Below are 13,006 nucleotides of genomic sequence, written 5' to 3' on the forward strand. Positions count from 1 at the left end.
CCAGGTCGTGCAGTTTGCCGTCAGTTCAATCGCAAGCTGTGCTGATACAGCACAGCGCCGGATGTGCGGAGACCTGCGGACGTGCAACCCACGGCGACCGGAAGGTGAACGACAAGACGACTTCGCACGGACGCAACCACTTAGTTCGCGCAAGGCAGACTCCTAACCAAACGGGGAAACAGCCGCATAAATTAATATCACGACCAGCGTTGCGCGCTTCTACCAGAGCCGCCCATGAGCAGCCAACGGCTCACGGACCAACAAGAACAGTCCTCGACCGCAGCGCCCCCTTTGCCATGCGGAAAGGTGCCCCCGGTCTTTTACCGCTGCACACTGCGACTAGAGTCACTGGATAAGATTTCAAGACATATCCAGTGACTCTGACTGCAACATGCGCACACTGACACCAACAGGCGCCTCAACTCGTCCGCGTGCCCTCAAATGACACCGAGAGGGAGCGGCGATGAAGGATCAGAGGTGAACCTCAATTTCATGTTATACTGTGGTTACGAGCCAGAAAATAATGGCGCTGAAATCGAAGTGGCAACGTGAGCGCCTGAATGACCATTAAATCTGCGCACTTAGGAACCAAGTGCAATATCGAACTATTGTGGAACGAATATGCGACCTACACGCACAACAATAACGGCAGTCTCGATGAAGAGGGTTCGCTGACCGCGCAAGCAAGCCCAAAGCATGGCAGCATAGACGAGCATAGTGAAGGGCCCTAAGGCCATAAAAACATGCTTGCCATCAGACCGCTTGGTGACATCGTCGTTAATACACCGAAGAGGCTAGTAGTCACCACGGCTTCTATCCTCAGTGCCTTGCACCTCAATCTTCAGAGCTTTATTCCACGAAATCGCGGGCGAAAACAAAGAACAAAAAGTAAACGAAAGTCGCCCGGCAAGAGAAACAGCAGGAGATGTCGACAGTCGAACCGGCTAGCCGGCATGGCGAGCTCGGGAGCCGCGCGCGACTGTGGCGCCATCTGTCGCCGAAAGCCCCGAGCGGCTCAACAGCTGACTGCCCCTTGACAGGACAATAAACGAGAGCTACTCGGCGCAAGGGATGCTCTCCCGTATGGAAATAAAAACAAAACAGAAACGCTACGAGGGACGATGAGGCGATAAAATGAGGGATCGCCACAAACGAAGCAGGGAACGAAGGCGAAAGCAGCCCGGGAAGAAAGCATTCGGGCGGCTCCAGGGGGCCGTCGAAAGCGAGCCCCCCGACGCAACCGCGGGTAGACAAAGGGGTGCGCGCTCTCGACCGCTCTCTCTGGATGAAAGTGGGGGAGAGCAAACAAGCTCCCCCCCCGTTCTGGTGGCCACAGGCTCGGACGACAAGGCACGTAGTACGGCTGGCTGCTCCTGCTGGCCAGTCGCGGCGGTGGCCTTTCGCAGCGAGTCATTCGACGGACGCTTGCGCAAGAAGCGCGCCTTGAGAGAGCGCTACGCTGTTCCGCCGACGGCCGCCCACAACACAGCCACTCTCACGCAAGGGTCGAAATAAAAAAAAATGGGGGGGGGGGGGGGGGGGGGGGGGGGATGACGTTAACAGACGCTGCGCATCTTGGCGTTTGATGGCTAACGCTGCAACTGGAGGCCTCACTATGACACAAGAAAAAAGGCGAAAAGGAGACCAACAGCGGTAAAGTGCTTCGGCCCATAAGAAGGATACTTTTGGCGTTAGTTTGTTGAACGTTGGATACAATTGGTTCGAGTTTGTACTTCCCTTCTCAACCTATTAAAACAAGCCTCCGTCCACAAGGTGTACTGACAAAAGTGAGCCGCAAGGGGCATCATGGCAAGGTATTTAGAACGCCACCGCTGCTGTTACGGCATTACTTCTGGCAGACAACACGACCAAACCCGACCGGAAGGAAGCGACGTAGGCCTAGACAGTGCCCCCGATCGCTGCCCGCCACAGCGACAACCGATAAACAAACGCTAGCTCCCATCGACAGGTTAGTGGCCCCTAACCCGACGCACCTGAACAAAAAAACCACCGACGTCAGAAGCCGAAAACAAAAGAACCTACGACAAAAAAAAAAAAATCCGGAGCGGGGGTATCGACCCGTCGCCTTGGGCTAGGAACGCGGCGCAGGATCCGGTCAATCGGCGGCGAAAGGGAAGACAAAAAAAAAAAAGCGCACCGAAACGGCACGACAAAGCTGCCAGGTTTCGATGTGCAGCGACGAGAGAAAACGAGCCGCCTCATGCCAGGTGGCAAAAAAAGCGGGGAAAAGAAGGAAAAAGCAGAAAAAGGTCGCAGAGAAAATCACCGCGATCGCAGCGTTAACTGGGGCTGCCTCGCGAGAAGACGCCGCGCCGGCACACCAGGAACTGCCAAAAATAACCGGCCCACACACTCCCCGACCGCCCAGAGTTTTCGCTTGCTGCTGCTCCCCGGGCGCCACCGCGGGGTCCCTACACTGCGAGCGCGCGCGTCAACGCAGGGTCCCCACAGCGCGACGACCCGCGCGCCGAAGACCCCGAGCGCGCACACTCGACCCGACTGCCACAGGAACCGCGCTCGGCTAGGCCCGCCGCGCTGGCGAGTGAAAGCGACGCAGCGCGTCCGCCAAAGGAGGGCAAAGCCACACGGCGCACAACACACACACACACCGGGCCAGCCCTTGCGACGGCGGGGCTCGCTGGTCCGCCAGACCAATAGCGAGAAATATCCAGCGTCGGACGTGCGACCGTCATCACACGCCGGAGTCCCGACGAAGTAACAGCAGCGGTGCCAGCGGCGCCTTTTGACGCGAGCGCGCGCGCTCGGTGTCGCGGGGCAGGGGGCACACTCACCTAGCGAGGCATCCAGAGGGGGTCGTAATCCATGAGAGGGGCAGAGCACTTTTCACGAGAGGATGTATCCGAGGTGTGGCGGCCCGAGTCGGGGCCCGGCACTGGGCTACAGGTGCGCAGACAACCCCATTCCACGGGGCACACACAGAGCAGCGGCGGCGGCAGCGGTGGCGGCACAGCCAGCGACGGGCGAGCGCGCAGGCGGCGGCGGCGGAGAGAAGCCCGATCGAGTTTAGAGATCGTTCAACTCTTCCCGGCATCCACCGCGCGGAGGAGGAGGAGAGAGAACAGGGCGTAGAGAGGAGGGGAAGAGACGCACACGACGCCGCCGCAGTCGAGCAGCTCTAGTCAGCGGCGGCAGAAGCAGAAAAGCCGCCGCGGCAGGAGGAGGAGGAGGAGGAGAGACAGGCGGAGGAGGGCGCGGCACACACGCGCGGGCTGTCGGGAGAGAGAAAGGAGGTCTCGAAACAAAAAGACAGAAAGAGCGCACGCAAAGAAGGAGAGAAAAAGAAAAGGAATAAAGCGAGAGACGCAACGCGCGGGAGAGCAAGCAGCAGGGAGCAGCGGCGGCAGCGCCGAAAATGCGAAACGGAGAAGAACGGCTCCACGTAGAGAGGAACACGCCTCAGGAGGAAGTATGAGTGCGTGCGTGCGCCCCGGCCGCGGCCGGCCCGCTGCACACGCGAGCGAGCCATGCGCAGCGGCTCGGGCAATAACGCCCGAAATGAGCGGAGAAATAAGATGGAAAGCGCAGGGGAAGAAGAAGAAAAGAATCCGAGAGCAGCCCGCGAATGCCGGCGAGGAACGCAGCCAACGAGAAGAGAGCGCCGAAGTAATATGCCCCTTTCGGGGGATCCCCGAGAAACAAGGGAAGAAGCGAGCACGAGGTGGCCACGATGTCCTTGGTGCGTGTGTGTGCCGGCGGCGTAGCGCACGAACGGGCTGCGCTCCTCTCGTAAAAGAACCGCGGCGGCGCCCCCATGCATATGAGATGCTGAACACGAGCTCAGCCAGACGACGCGAGGTCAGCCGGGGGCGGCAGTTGCTGAGGGGCGAATACAAAGCAGCGGCCCGGCCGAGGGGAGAATGCGCGGCGCCAAATGCGACGAAAGCGAAAGTGGGAGCGCGCCGACGGACTTCTAAATTGGGCGTTAACGGCGAGCCCGATACCGTCCCACTTCCATTCTCTCTTCCCCAGCGCCGCAGCCGGTCTTTTTCCACTTTCGACGTCGATCCGCCTTCACTTGAGAGCTCTAAACGAGCACTGCTCACCGACACTTTTATATCCGATTGCTTCCACGTTCACACGCCGAGTCGCCAAATCAAGTTAACTACGAAACGAGCGCGGTTGCAGCTCTCGGAACAAAACTCGTTCGGGCAAAGCGACCAGTTCAATAAAAAATAAAAAGCATTTGGATAATTTCGAAACTGGAACGCAGGTGAAAGGACACTGAAGCCTCCGCCACTGCCATGTAAAGCCGGGGACAAAAGTATGTGGTCCATGTGTTCCTCAAACGAATCTGACAGCCCTACTGCTAGCCGGCGGCTGAAGACCACAACTCTGGAGATGAAAGTCAAAATTTTGTTCTTTCATCTCCACAAGTGGCCTCCAGCCGCCGCCTAATAGTAGCGCTATCGGTTTCGTCTGAAGAAATCGTGGTCCACAGACTATTGTCCCCGACTGTACACGCTTGGAGCAATCAATACGCATTGGTGACATTATGGTAGCACGAGGAGTCGCGGAGAACGGATCCGCAAAAAAAAAAACGGTACCGACCGCTTTCCCAGCGAAAAGAGACGAAAGAAAGCCAGTGTGCGTCCAAAATTAGACAAAGAAAAAGACAGAAGCATGGCAAAACCCGGGTCTATCGCAGAAGTCGACACAGAGAGATCACGAAAGCCGCGAAACCCGAAGACGCGGCGGGAACCAAGAAATCTAGCCGGTTTGTTGCGTGGAACTTTTCGATGGCACCTACCTGCGTTGCTGAGACTATTCGAATAGGGTGACCCTATCGATCAGGGGAGTAGCAGGGTGCCAGTGCGCAAAACAATAATGCCCCTCCAGTTATTAGCGACTTTTAGAACCGGAGGGGCGCTACTGTCCCGTATGCACAGAAGTGAAGGAGGAGTGGACTGGGAGGGTGCAAGCCAAGAAACGAGCACAAGTTTGAAGCCAGCCAACCACACAAGAAGGAAAAAAAGGAAGGTAAGAACGGCCTCCGAAACAACACGAATTGTCCTCTACGACGTAAACAGGGCCCGCAGGTTCGCACAATTTTTTTCGGCCCCGATCCAGGAAGCCCAGGCAGACCGTGGGTGGACCGTGCGCAATCGCGCTCCGTCATTTGGCGCCACTTTCTGCCTCTGCCCATCTCCTCCCAGCGGAGCACGTAATTATTCTCCCGCGACGGCCGCCCCAGCAGGAGGGGAAATTTCAAAAGGAAACAAAAGCCAAACCCAAATATGCATGCAGTAAGAGGCCGAACTAACAACGAGTCCACCCAACGAACGCCAGCGAGCGAGCGATGGCCTGCTCCCTTTATAGCGACTACAACAATGCACGGACTTCGGCCATTTGAAGGTGGTCACTTTAGGCTTAACCTTCTCCGATTAGAGGGCATCTTGGACTATCGGTCCTGCAATGCATGTAGACCGCCTGGAAAGGCACAAATCATCTCATCAGACGCCGGCGTGCCGAATGCAGTCAAGTGCCCCTGAGCCGAATCGAAATCGACCATCTCCCTGCCGGCAACGGAACCGTCCCTGAAACCGGTTTTCTTTATTTTTATTGACAAAATACCCCCCCCCCCCCCCACACTTCCAACCCCAAGAAAGAAAAAAAACAAAGAACGGTTCGTTCGCACGTAGACCGAGTGAAGCCAATAATGTTCCTGTGTGGTTAGCCTTTAAAAGGCGTAAATGATGGGCTACGGGTTAGTCCTTTATCGACTTTAGGAGCGCGCGCCTTTTCGCGATGTCGATATTCGTCACTGCGACGCCTGCCCCGTTCCCACAGGATCTCCAGAAAGCAGAGACCCCTCCCCCTCCTCCACAGATGTACATACACCACCACCCCCGACCAAAAGGCAAGCGCGGGAAGCGGGACACAAGACGAGCGCGTTGGCGTTGCGTGCGGGGACACATGCGGGTCCCGAAAAGCCGCGCCGCCGCTGACCTGCATATGGAAAGATCGCCGCAGCCACCGACGAAGAAAAATAAAAAAAAAATAATAAGAAAAACTGGGAGAAAAGAAACGTCAGAGAGAGAGAGAGAAACCGTTTGACTTTCCACAGCTGCGCAAACGGGTCGTGAGCGAAGAAGAAATGGAACGAGGTATCGTTCACAATGCCCCGCTGGCGAGGCTCGGCAAAATGTGGCTTGCGCATATCGAGCCCACAATTGCGCGCTTTACGTGCTGGATGTATGGGTGGATGGATGGAGGGAGGGAGACAGCAGGAATGAGCGATATGCATTTGAGGGGGGAATGACGGCGGCGAACGCAAATGGAATATGTCGCTCAAAAGGTGTGTTCACATGACGGAACCATCGCTGAACGTGGCCGCCCGGCAGTTCCGCTGCCATACAAAGGGGTAATGCGCTCGTCTCATGCGTGGTCAGATGCGCACGACAGGCGTGCTCCATTACGTTGCGACCTAGTAAAAGCTAAAGTAGTATGCTTCGCATAAAAACGCGTTCTCCCACTTTTGACCCTAGGCGCCTGCGTCATTAAAAAGTACACGGCGGTGTGCGTGAGAACAACTGATAATGCACAAAGCTTCCACTCGTACGAAAAAGAAAAAAGAGAACTAAATCAGTGTGCACAGCACATCTTAGAGGCCTGTGACCGGTGATTGATGGCATCACCATACGTGTATACAAAATGCACACGTATATACACGCACACGCACATACACAATGCGCACAAGTATCTACACAGCAGCACACGTACATACACAGCGCGTGTGCGCACTTTCCTAATTCGACCAAAATGCAGCTTCCTTCCTAAAGGGTTCCCACGGGTTCTTTATTTTTTTTTTTTTTCACTTTCTCTCACCTTGCGAAGCCGTTTCCACCAGGAAATGAACCGCGACGCCGTCACATATACGCATAGCGTCCGCCGAACGTTCTCAATGGTGTCGAGCTGCATGTCAAAAGCGATGGAGGGGCTTTCGAAACGTCTCCTGCGGGGCTTCGGCGGAGCGGAATCGCCTACGGGCGCCCACGCAAGCATCCGAATGGAGCCCACCAAAGCGCGTCGTGGGTTTCTAAACGGCGAGATCAACGCAGGCCTCGCTCTCATAACATTCCTAAAGCTAGCTTCCACGGCTAGCACGCAAAAGAGGCTACAGAAAAGTATTCGGTATACTCGTTACGCAAGTCAAGCGATTTAAGGCCGTTCGCCGCCTAAAAATAAAGCGACGTGCTTACGTTTCCTAGATTACGCTCCCTGGCATGCTTTGCGGGCCGTGCAGAGAAGGAAGCTACAGCGCACAACTCGGGCGTTCCGGACTGCGCGCGAGAAAAACTACTCCGATCAGGAACTCCCCCGCAACGCACGGGTAGTCACTATTTTATCAAAACGCGAACTTGTCAGATTCTGCTCCTGACGACGCTCTGCCGCGAGAGGGCGCAGGCGCATGAGGCGATCATCTCAAGCCTCGACTGAATAAAGCTGGTGTCGGTAACTATATCGGCACTTGAAACTAGCCTACATGACATGGGTACGTTCCATTATTCCGTTTATTATTTTTTCGCACCGCTGGCCAATGTGTACTGAACGGGGCACAACACTCATCAGATAACATGCGACTAGAGGCGACATGCGCGTTTTCAAGCGCCAAAGAAAACAAATTAGAATTAAGCTTTAAGAAAATCAAAGGCCCATAAACTGTGTCAGCGGAGCTCCTCAAACGTTCTGTGAGGGAAGGGAAGGAAGGTGGGAGTGAAAAAAGAAAGAGGTTCCGTAGTGGAGGGCCTCCGGAGCAATTTCCACCTGGGGATCTTCAACGTGCACGGACGTCACACAGCACACAGGCGTCTTTTGTGTTGCGCGTCCGTCGGAACGCGGCCGGCGCGGCCGAGATTCAACCCGGCTCAATCGGCTCCAAGTCCAGCGCCCTAACCACCGAGTCATCGAAGCCGAGTGAGCGGCTGCTACGCACGGGGTGGCGGAGATCTCCGGATTAACGTCGACCACCCGGCTTTTTTATTGCGAAAGCAATACTGCTCACAGTTTGAGCCTTCAGCGTCGTCCTGCCGGATCCACCATTGACCTTTAGCATGACCTCTGTTATGACGTCAGGCCAGACCGAGAGAGACAGGGCCCCAACTCGTCTCGTCGCGATCGTCCTAGCGGATCCACCACGCCGCGCCGCAGCTGCGGCCGATAAAAAAAAGCATAAGAATGAAATAAAAATAAAAGTAAACAATAAAAGCGAACAGAAATAAAAATGAACAAAAAATAAATAAAAAGTAAAATGGAACAAAGTAAAACATAAAAATTAGAAAAGAAAAATAAAAATTAAAAAATACGAAAGAAAAGCTGAGCATGGTGGCAATTGCCACCAACCTGTCACAAAGGGGGCGCTTCCGTCCGTCCGTCCGTCCGTCCGTCCATCCATCCATGGATGAGAAAAGGCGGCACACTCCATCATCGACCACGGCAAGTCCACAACACAGCACACACTCCCAACACACACACTGCCGACTGACCGCCTGACCCACACTGGCTGACAACCCCGTCTCCCGTCCACACCGCGACCGTCCCGACCCCTTTCCCAGAAAGGGCATATAATCCCTCCGAGGTCGTCGTGCGGAGAGGTTCGGCGCGTTCGGCGCCCACTGGTCTCAAGGTAAGGGGGTAATGCCCTGTGCGGCTACCACCGTCCGTTCTAACACTCCCCCCCAGAATGCGTGGAGTCAACTGCCACCAAAACGAACCAAGCATCTCAGGGGTCGAAGCGGGCGGCTCCCCATCCGCCGTCGGCAAAGTCGTTAGCCCTCTCCCAAGGAGAAAGCTTGATGGGGCTAGGGGGTCACCCTCTCCGACCTCGTTGTACACATGAGTCAATGGCCGAGAATTTACAACGGCTTCAACTTCGCAAAGGATGGTGGCTAAGTTTTCAGCTTCTAGGCATTTCTTTCCGATCACTTTTCTTAATGCCATCTTCACTGAGCACACCATCCTTTCGTAAAAACAACCCCAACATGACGCCCGTTCAACAATAAAGCGCCCCTCAACTTCTGCACATGCAAAATGGTCCACATCTGGGTGGCGCAGCCACAGTTCGGTCCGTTCGTTTGCCGCTCGCCTGAAGGTCTGCGCGTTGTCCGATCTTCTGGTAGCGGTCCCGTCGGAGCACTTTGCGGCGGAGCACTGAATTGTTGACTAGTGACACCAGCACGCACCACCTTCTTCACGAAATCTCTGTCGAGGGGGACCCAACACCTCTCGTGCAGTTGCACGTGTGTGTCCCTTGCTCCGGCGTGCAGCATTTATCGGTGTGCTTCGATTGACGGGAGAGAGGAATACGGATGGTTCTTCGGCAGGACGATGGGGCTCTTTTCGTAGGTTATGTAACCCTCGTCCTACTTCGATCTCGCTTGTGTTTTCTGCCGGTGTGTGGATAATTCCCAAGCTATCCAGCTCCCAGAACTCTCTGGGAACAACCGCTCTGTCATTTTCTTCTACTGCGGCTTGCAGGACGATCGCCTGGGCACAACTCAGTATCGGGGAAGACGAACTGCTCTTTCCTTACACCGCCCATCCGAACAATGTCTCTGATGCGGTCAGGCTGCCCTTTAGACGACGAATTCGGCCTGTCATCGCTCCCCAGTAATGGTCCGATCCGATCAGAATATTGATTGAGCGGTGTTCTAGCTCCTTCAGGTCATCGCCTAAACTGCAGCCAAGGTGGTCTAATTCTTCCATGATTCTTTCGTCTGGGCTTGGGAGATCCTGTTGACAGATGGTCGGTGCTTCGAGAGCGTCGATCTCGTACCTTCTGTTATTTCGCCTGCTTCGCAAAGTCAGCTGAACCCTTCGAAAGGTGCGTTCTTGTTTACGGCCTCCAAACACGCCGACAGTTAGGGTTTCGGTACCGAGCAGCTTGCAGTTTAGCTCCATTGATAGCTGTTCGGTAATAAAGGAGCGCTGGCTACCAGTGTCAAGCATAATTCTAGCCAGTTTTCTCTTCTTCTGGCTCTCGGCCCATGCTGTCACAGTTTGGAGGAGAACTGCCGGTGTCGCGCCACACTGCGTTGCCTGCAGGCTGACTGGACTAGCGCTTTCGTTTATGCCCTTATGCGGTAGAGCGTCTCGCCGGTTGGGAATGAAGCTCCGGTCACACATCGTTGAGGCATGCCTGCCGCGACACTTGCTGCAAGATATCATGCTCCTGCACATCCTTGCCGTATGTTTTGGCCTCGTACATCGGAAACATCGGCCGTGCTCGCGTAGCATGCGCTTCTTCCCCGGCAGCTCCCTTGCGGTGGTGCAGTTCTCTGTTGCATGCTGTTCTGACTTACACAGGAAGCATTCCAGGTCCTTCATTGTGCCATGCAAGGCTGCCGCCGACGAGTGTCGAGGTTTGCCAGGATATGCTGCACTCTTCAGTTCATGCGCCGGATTACGGGACATGGGCTTACCAGTAGCGTCGTTGGGTTGCTCCCTTCCCGCCCTTTCTCAGCACTCAACTTCGATCCGAAGGAATTCCAGAAGTGCGCGAAGTTCTTTCTTATGCACCGACTCTGTTCCTGTCTCGGAGCTACTGTCGGTGGTTGAGGTGTTGCCGTTGCTGGAGCCCTCTGCGTCCTTCGAAGCCATCATCCTGTTGTACAGCAGGCTCAGGTCGGTCGGAAGTGCCCGGAGTACAAGAGGGTAGAGCATTGCGCAGTACGATTCTTCACCCACACCCAACGCCTTAAAGCCTCGCATGTGGGCCTGAAGGCTGCCATACCAGCGCCGGAGAGTGTGGGCATTGCCTGTCGATGACACCTGTGCCGCTGCCACGAGGCCCTCCATCTGGTCCTGGATGAGGACAGCTTGATTAGCGAATCGTGTCTTTAGGATGTCAACGGCGTGGTTGTAGCACTCCGCCGTCAGTTGCAACCCCTCGATGGCAGATGCTCCGTCTCCTGTCAGTGCAGATCGCAAATACTGAAATTTCTCTGCTGGTGATAGGTCCGAATTCTTGTGGATCGATGTTTCAAATAGCTCCCAAAATGGCTGCCAATTCCTTCTTTCGCCGTTAAATTTCAGGAGTTCCAATTTGGGGAGTCTTGTCTTGGCAGTCGTTCCTGTCGTTGTGCTTCGATCTTCGTTCGAGTTAGTGCTTCCCACGCTCGTTCCTTGTGCGGTGCGTTTCGCTGCAGACTTCAGCTTGGTTAGGGAAGTCACAATCTTGTCGCCGTATTCGATAATGGTTGCGAACTCTGCGTCGGCTTCCCGTTCGGTGATCAAAGGCTCGATCGCGGCGTCTACATCGTTCAGTTGACGTTGAGTCAATTGCAGACGTTCGATAATTACCTCCAGATCCTCGGCGTTCGGTGCGGTAGACTTCAGCAATGCTTCTGCCTCACCAACCAGACGCGTTGCTTGAGTTCGCAGGGCCTTCCTCTTTCTCTTCGAGATCTCCATGTCTTTCGAGGAATCGATCTTGGTGGTCCGTTGATGTTGCAGAATCGTTTTCCCGGGTTTCGGCACCAGAAATTAGTGTAGTAACGAAGTGATCCGTTCGGCGTTTTAATCACTCGCCGCCACAAACATTCTTTTTCTACAACCCAACAACCATCATTTATTTACATGGATGAGAAAAGGCGGCACACTCCATCATCGACCACGGCAAGTCCACAACACAGCACACACTCCCAACACACACACTGCCGACTGACCGCCTGACCCACACTGGCTGACAACCCCGTCTCCCGTCCCCACCGCGACCGTCCCGACCCCTTTCCCAGAAAGGGCATATAATCCCTCCGAGGTCGTCGCGCGGGGAGGTTCGGCGCGTTCGGCGCCCACTGGTCTCAAGGTAAGGGGGTAATGCCCTGTGCGGCTACCACCGTCCGTTCTAACAGGCCGCGTAGCTCGGAGCTTCTAGACAATCATCCGTTAGCGTCAGCCGCTCGTTTTGGCGACCGAGGCACGCATAAATCTCCCAGCACATGGGGTCCCTCGTGTGGTGAGTATAATACCATGTAAAACAAATGGACAAAATGGGCAAAGAGCACCACCAAGACACACCACCAGCCAAACCAGGCGCAGCCAGGGCTATTTTTGTCGCCCACTCCAACCACTCGATAGACCACATTACGTGCGAGTGTGAGGCCGAGACGGATTAAAAAAAAAAAGAGAAAACTTACAGACACTTCTCAAGAGCAGTGGGAGTCCCTGCTGGCCAGTTCTGACCTCAACTAACAGCTGACGCTGATCGAAGCGGTCGAGAAGACTGCAAGAGACGGTGGAGGCCTGGACTAAGGACCCAAACCTGCTCTCCCATGAATACTCTTTGTGATTTAAAAATAAATATTTGCAATAAATCAATCAACCAATCAACCAAAGTGTGCTTTGAGGCGTTCGCCCTCGCTTTGCACCATATAAACTCATACATCGAGTTACGAGTGGTGAGAGCTCATGTGAGACACGCTGTCGTCATTCCAGCCCAGTCCATGGTGGTTATTCGCCGCCGTCGCAGAACGTTGCCGCGAGAAGCAAGCTTTCTATCAGCTGTTGCATATTTCTCATGTTTTCGTCTTTTAAATAAAGAGGGGGGGGGGGTTTGACACCTGTGCACTCGGCGTCGGCATGGACATTCGAGGAGGGAGTTTACGCTCTTTCAGCATTATATGCTTTGAATCGCTTTCAACCTATGGCCCACAATGTTTCATGTAGGGCGCGTGATTCGCTGCGCTCTACTAAAGCTGACGTCGACGAGACGTTGGTAAGTGTGTCGTAACGGTTATGCCTTTATATGCACAAATCAGCTGGTCGATTTTATACAGTTCCTATACGAACGGATACAGATATGAAGATAAGACAAGGTGGGGTGTGACATCACCCGTGCTCCGCAGACTTGAATTTGTTTTCGGCAAAACAGAAAGACACCGCCGCCGGCACGTTCACAGCTGAGCGCGAGCTGCCACGAGACGCACCATGACGGTCGCGTGAAGGAGTTGAAAAAAAAAAAAATAAC

At 54.7% G+C, this 13,006-nt stretch overlaps 1 protein-coding gene across 4 annotated transcripts in view; it reads right to left on the reverse strand.

Annotated features, from left to right (window-relative positions):
- bbx (bobby sox) overlaps window positions 1-13,006 on the reverse strand; it is a 240,771-nt gene that overhangs the window by 73,929 nt on the left and 153,836 nt on the right. Inside the window, exon 1 of one of the 4 annotated variants that reach the window (XM_089549695.1) lies at window positions 2,814-2,987. The exons of the other annotated variants lie outside the window; for them this stretch is intronic. The gene's annotated coding sequence lies outside the window, so the exon portion shown is untranslated. Of the gene's footprint in view, window positions 1-2,813; window positions 2,988-13,006 lie in introns of those variants that run through there. 4 annotated transcript variants of the gene reach the window in all.

The sequence above is a fragment of the Amblyomma mixtum genome, chromosome 6, assembly GCF_055824585.1.
Source record: "Amblyomma mixtum isolate Tamu chromosome 6, ASM5582458v1, whole genome shotgun sequence".
Taxonomy (NCBI): Eukaryota; Metazoa; Arthropoda; class Arachnida; order Ixodida; family Ixodidae; genus Amblyomma; species Amblyomma mixtum.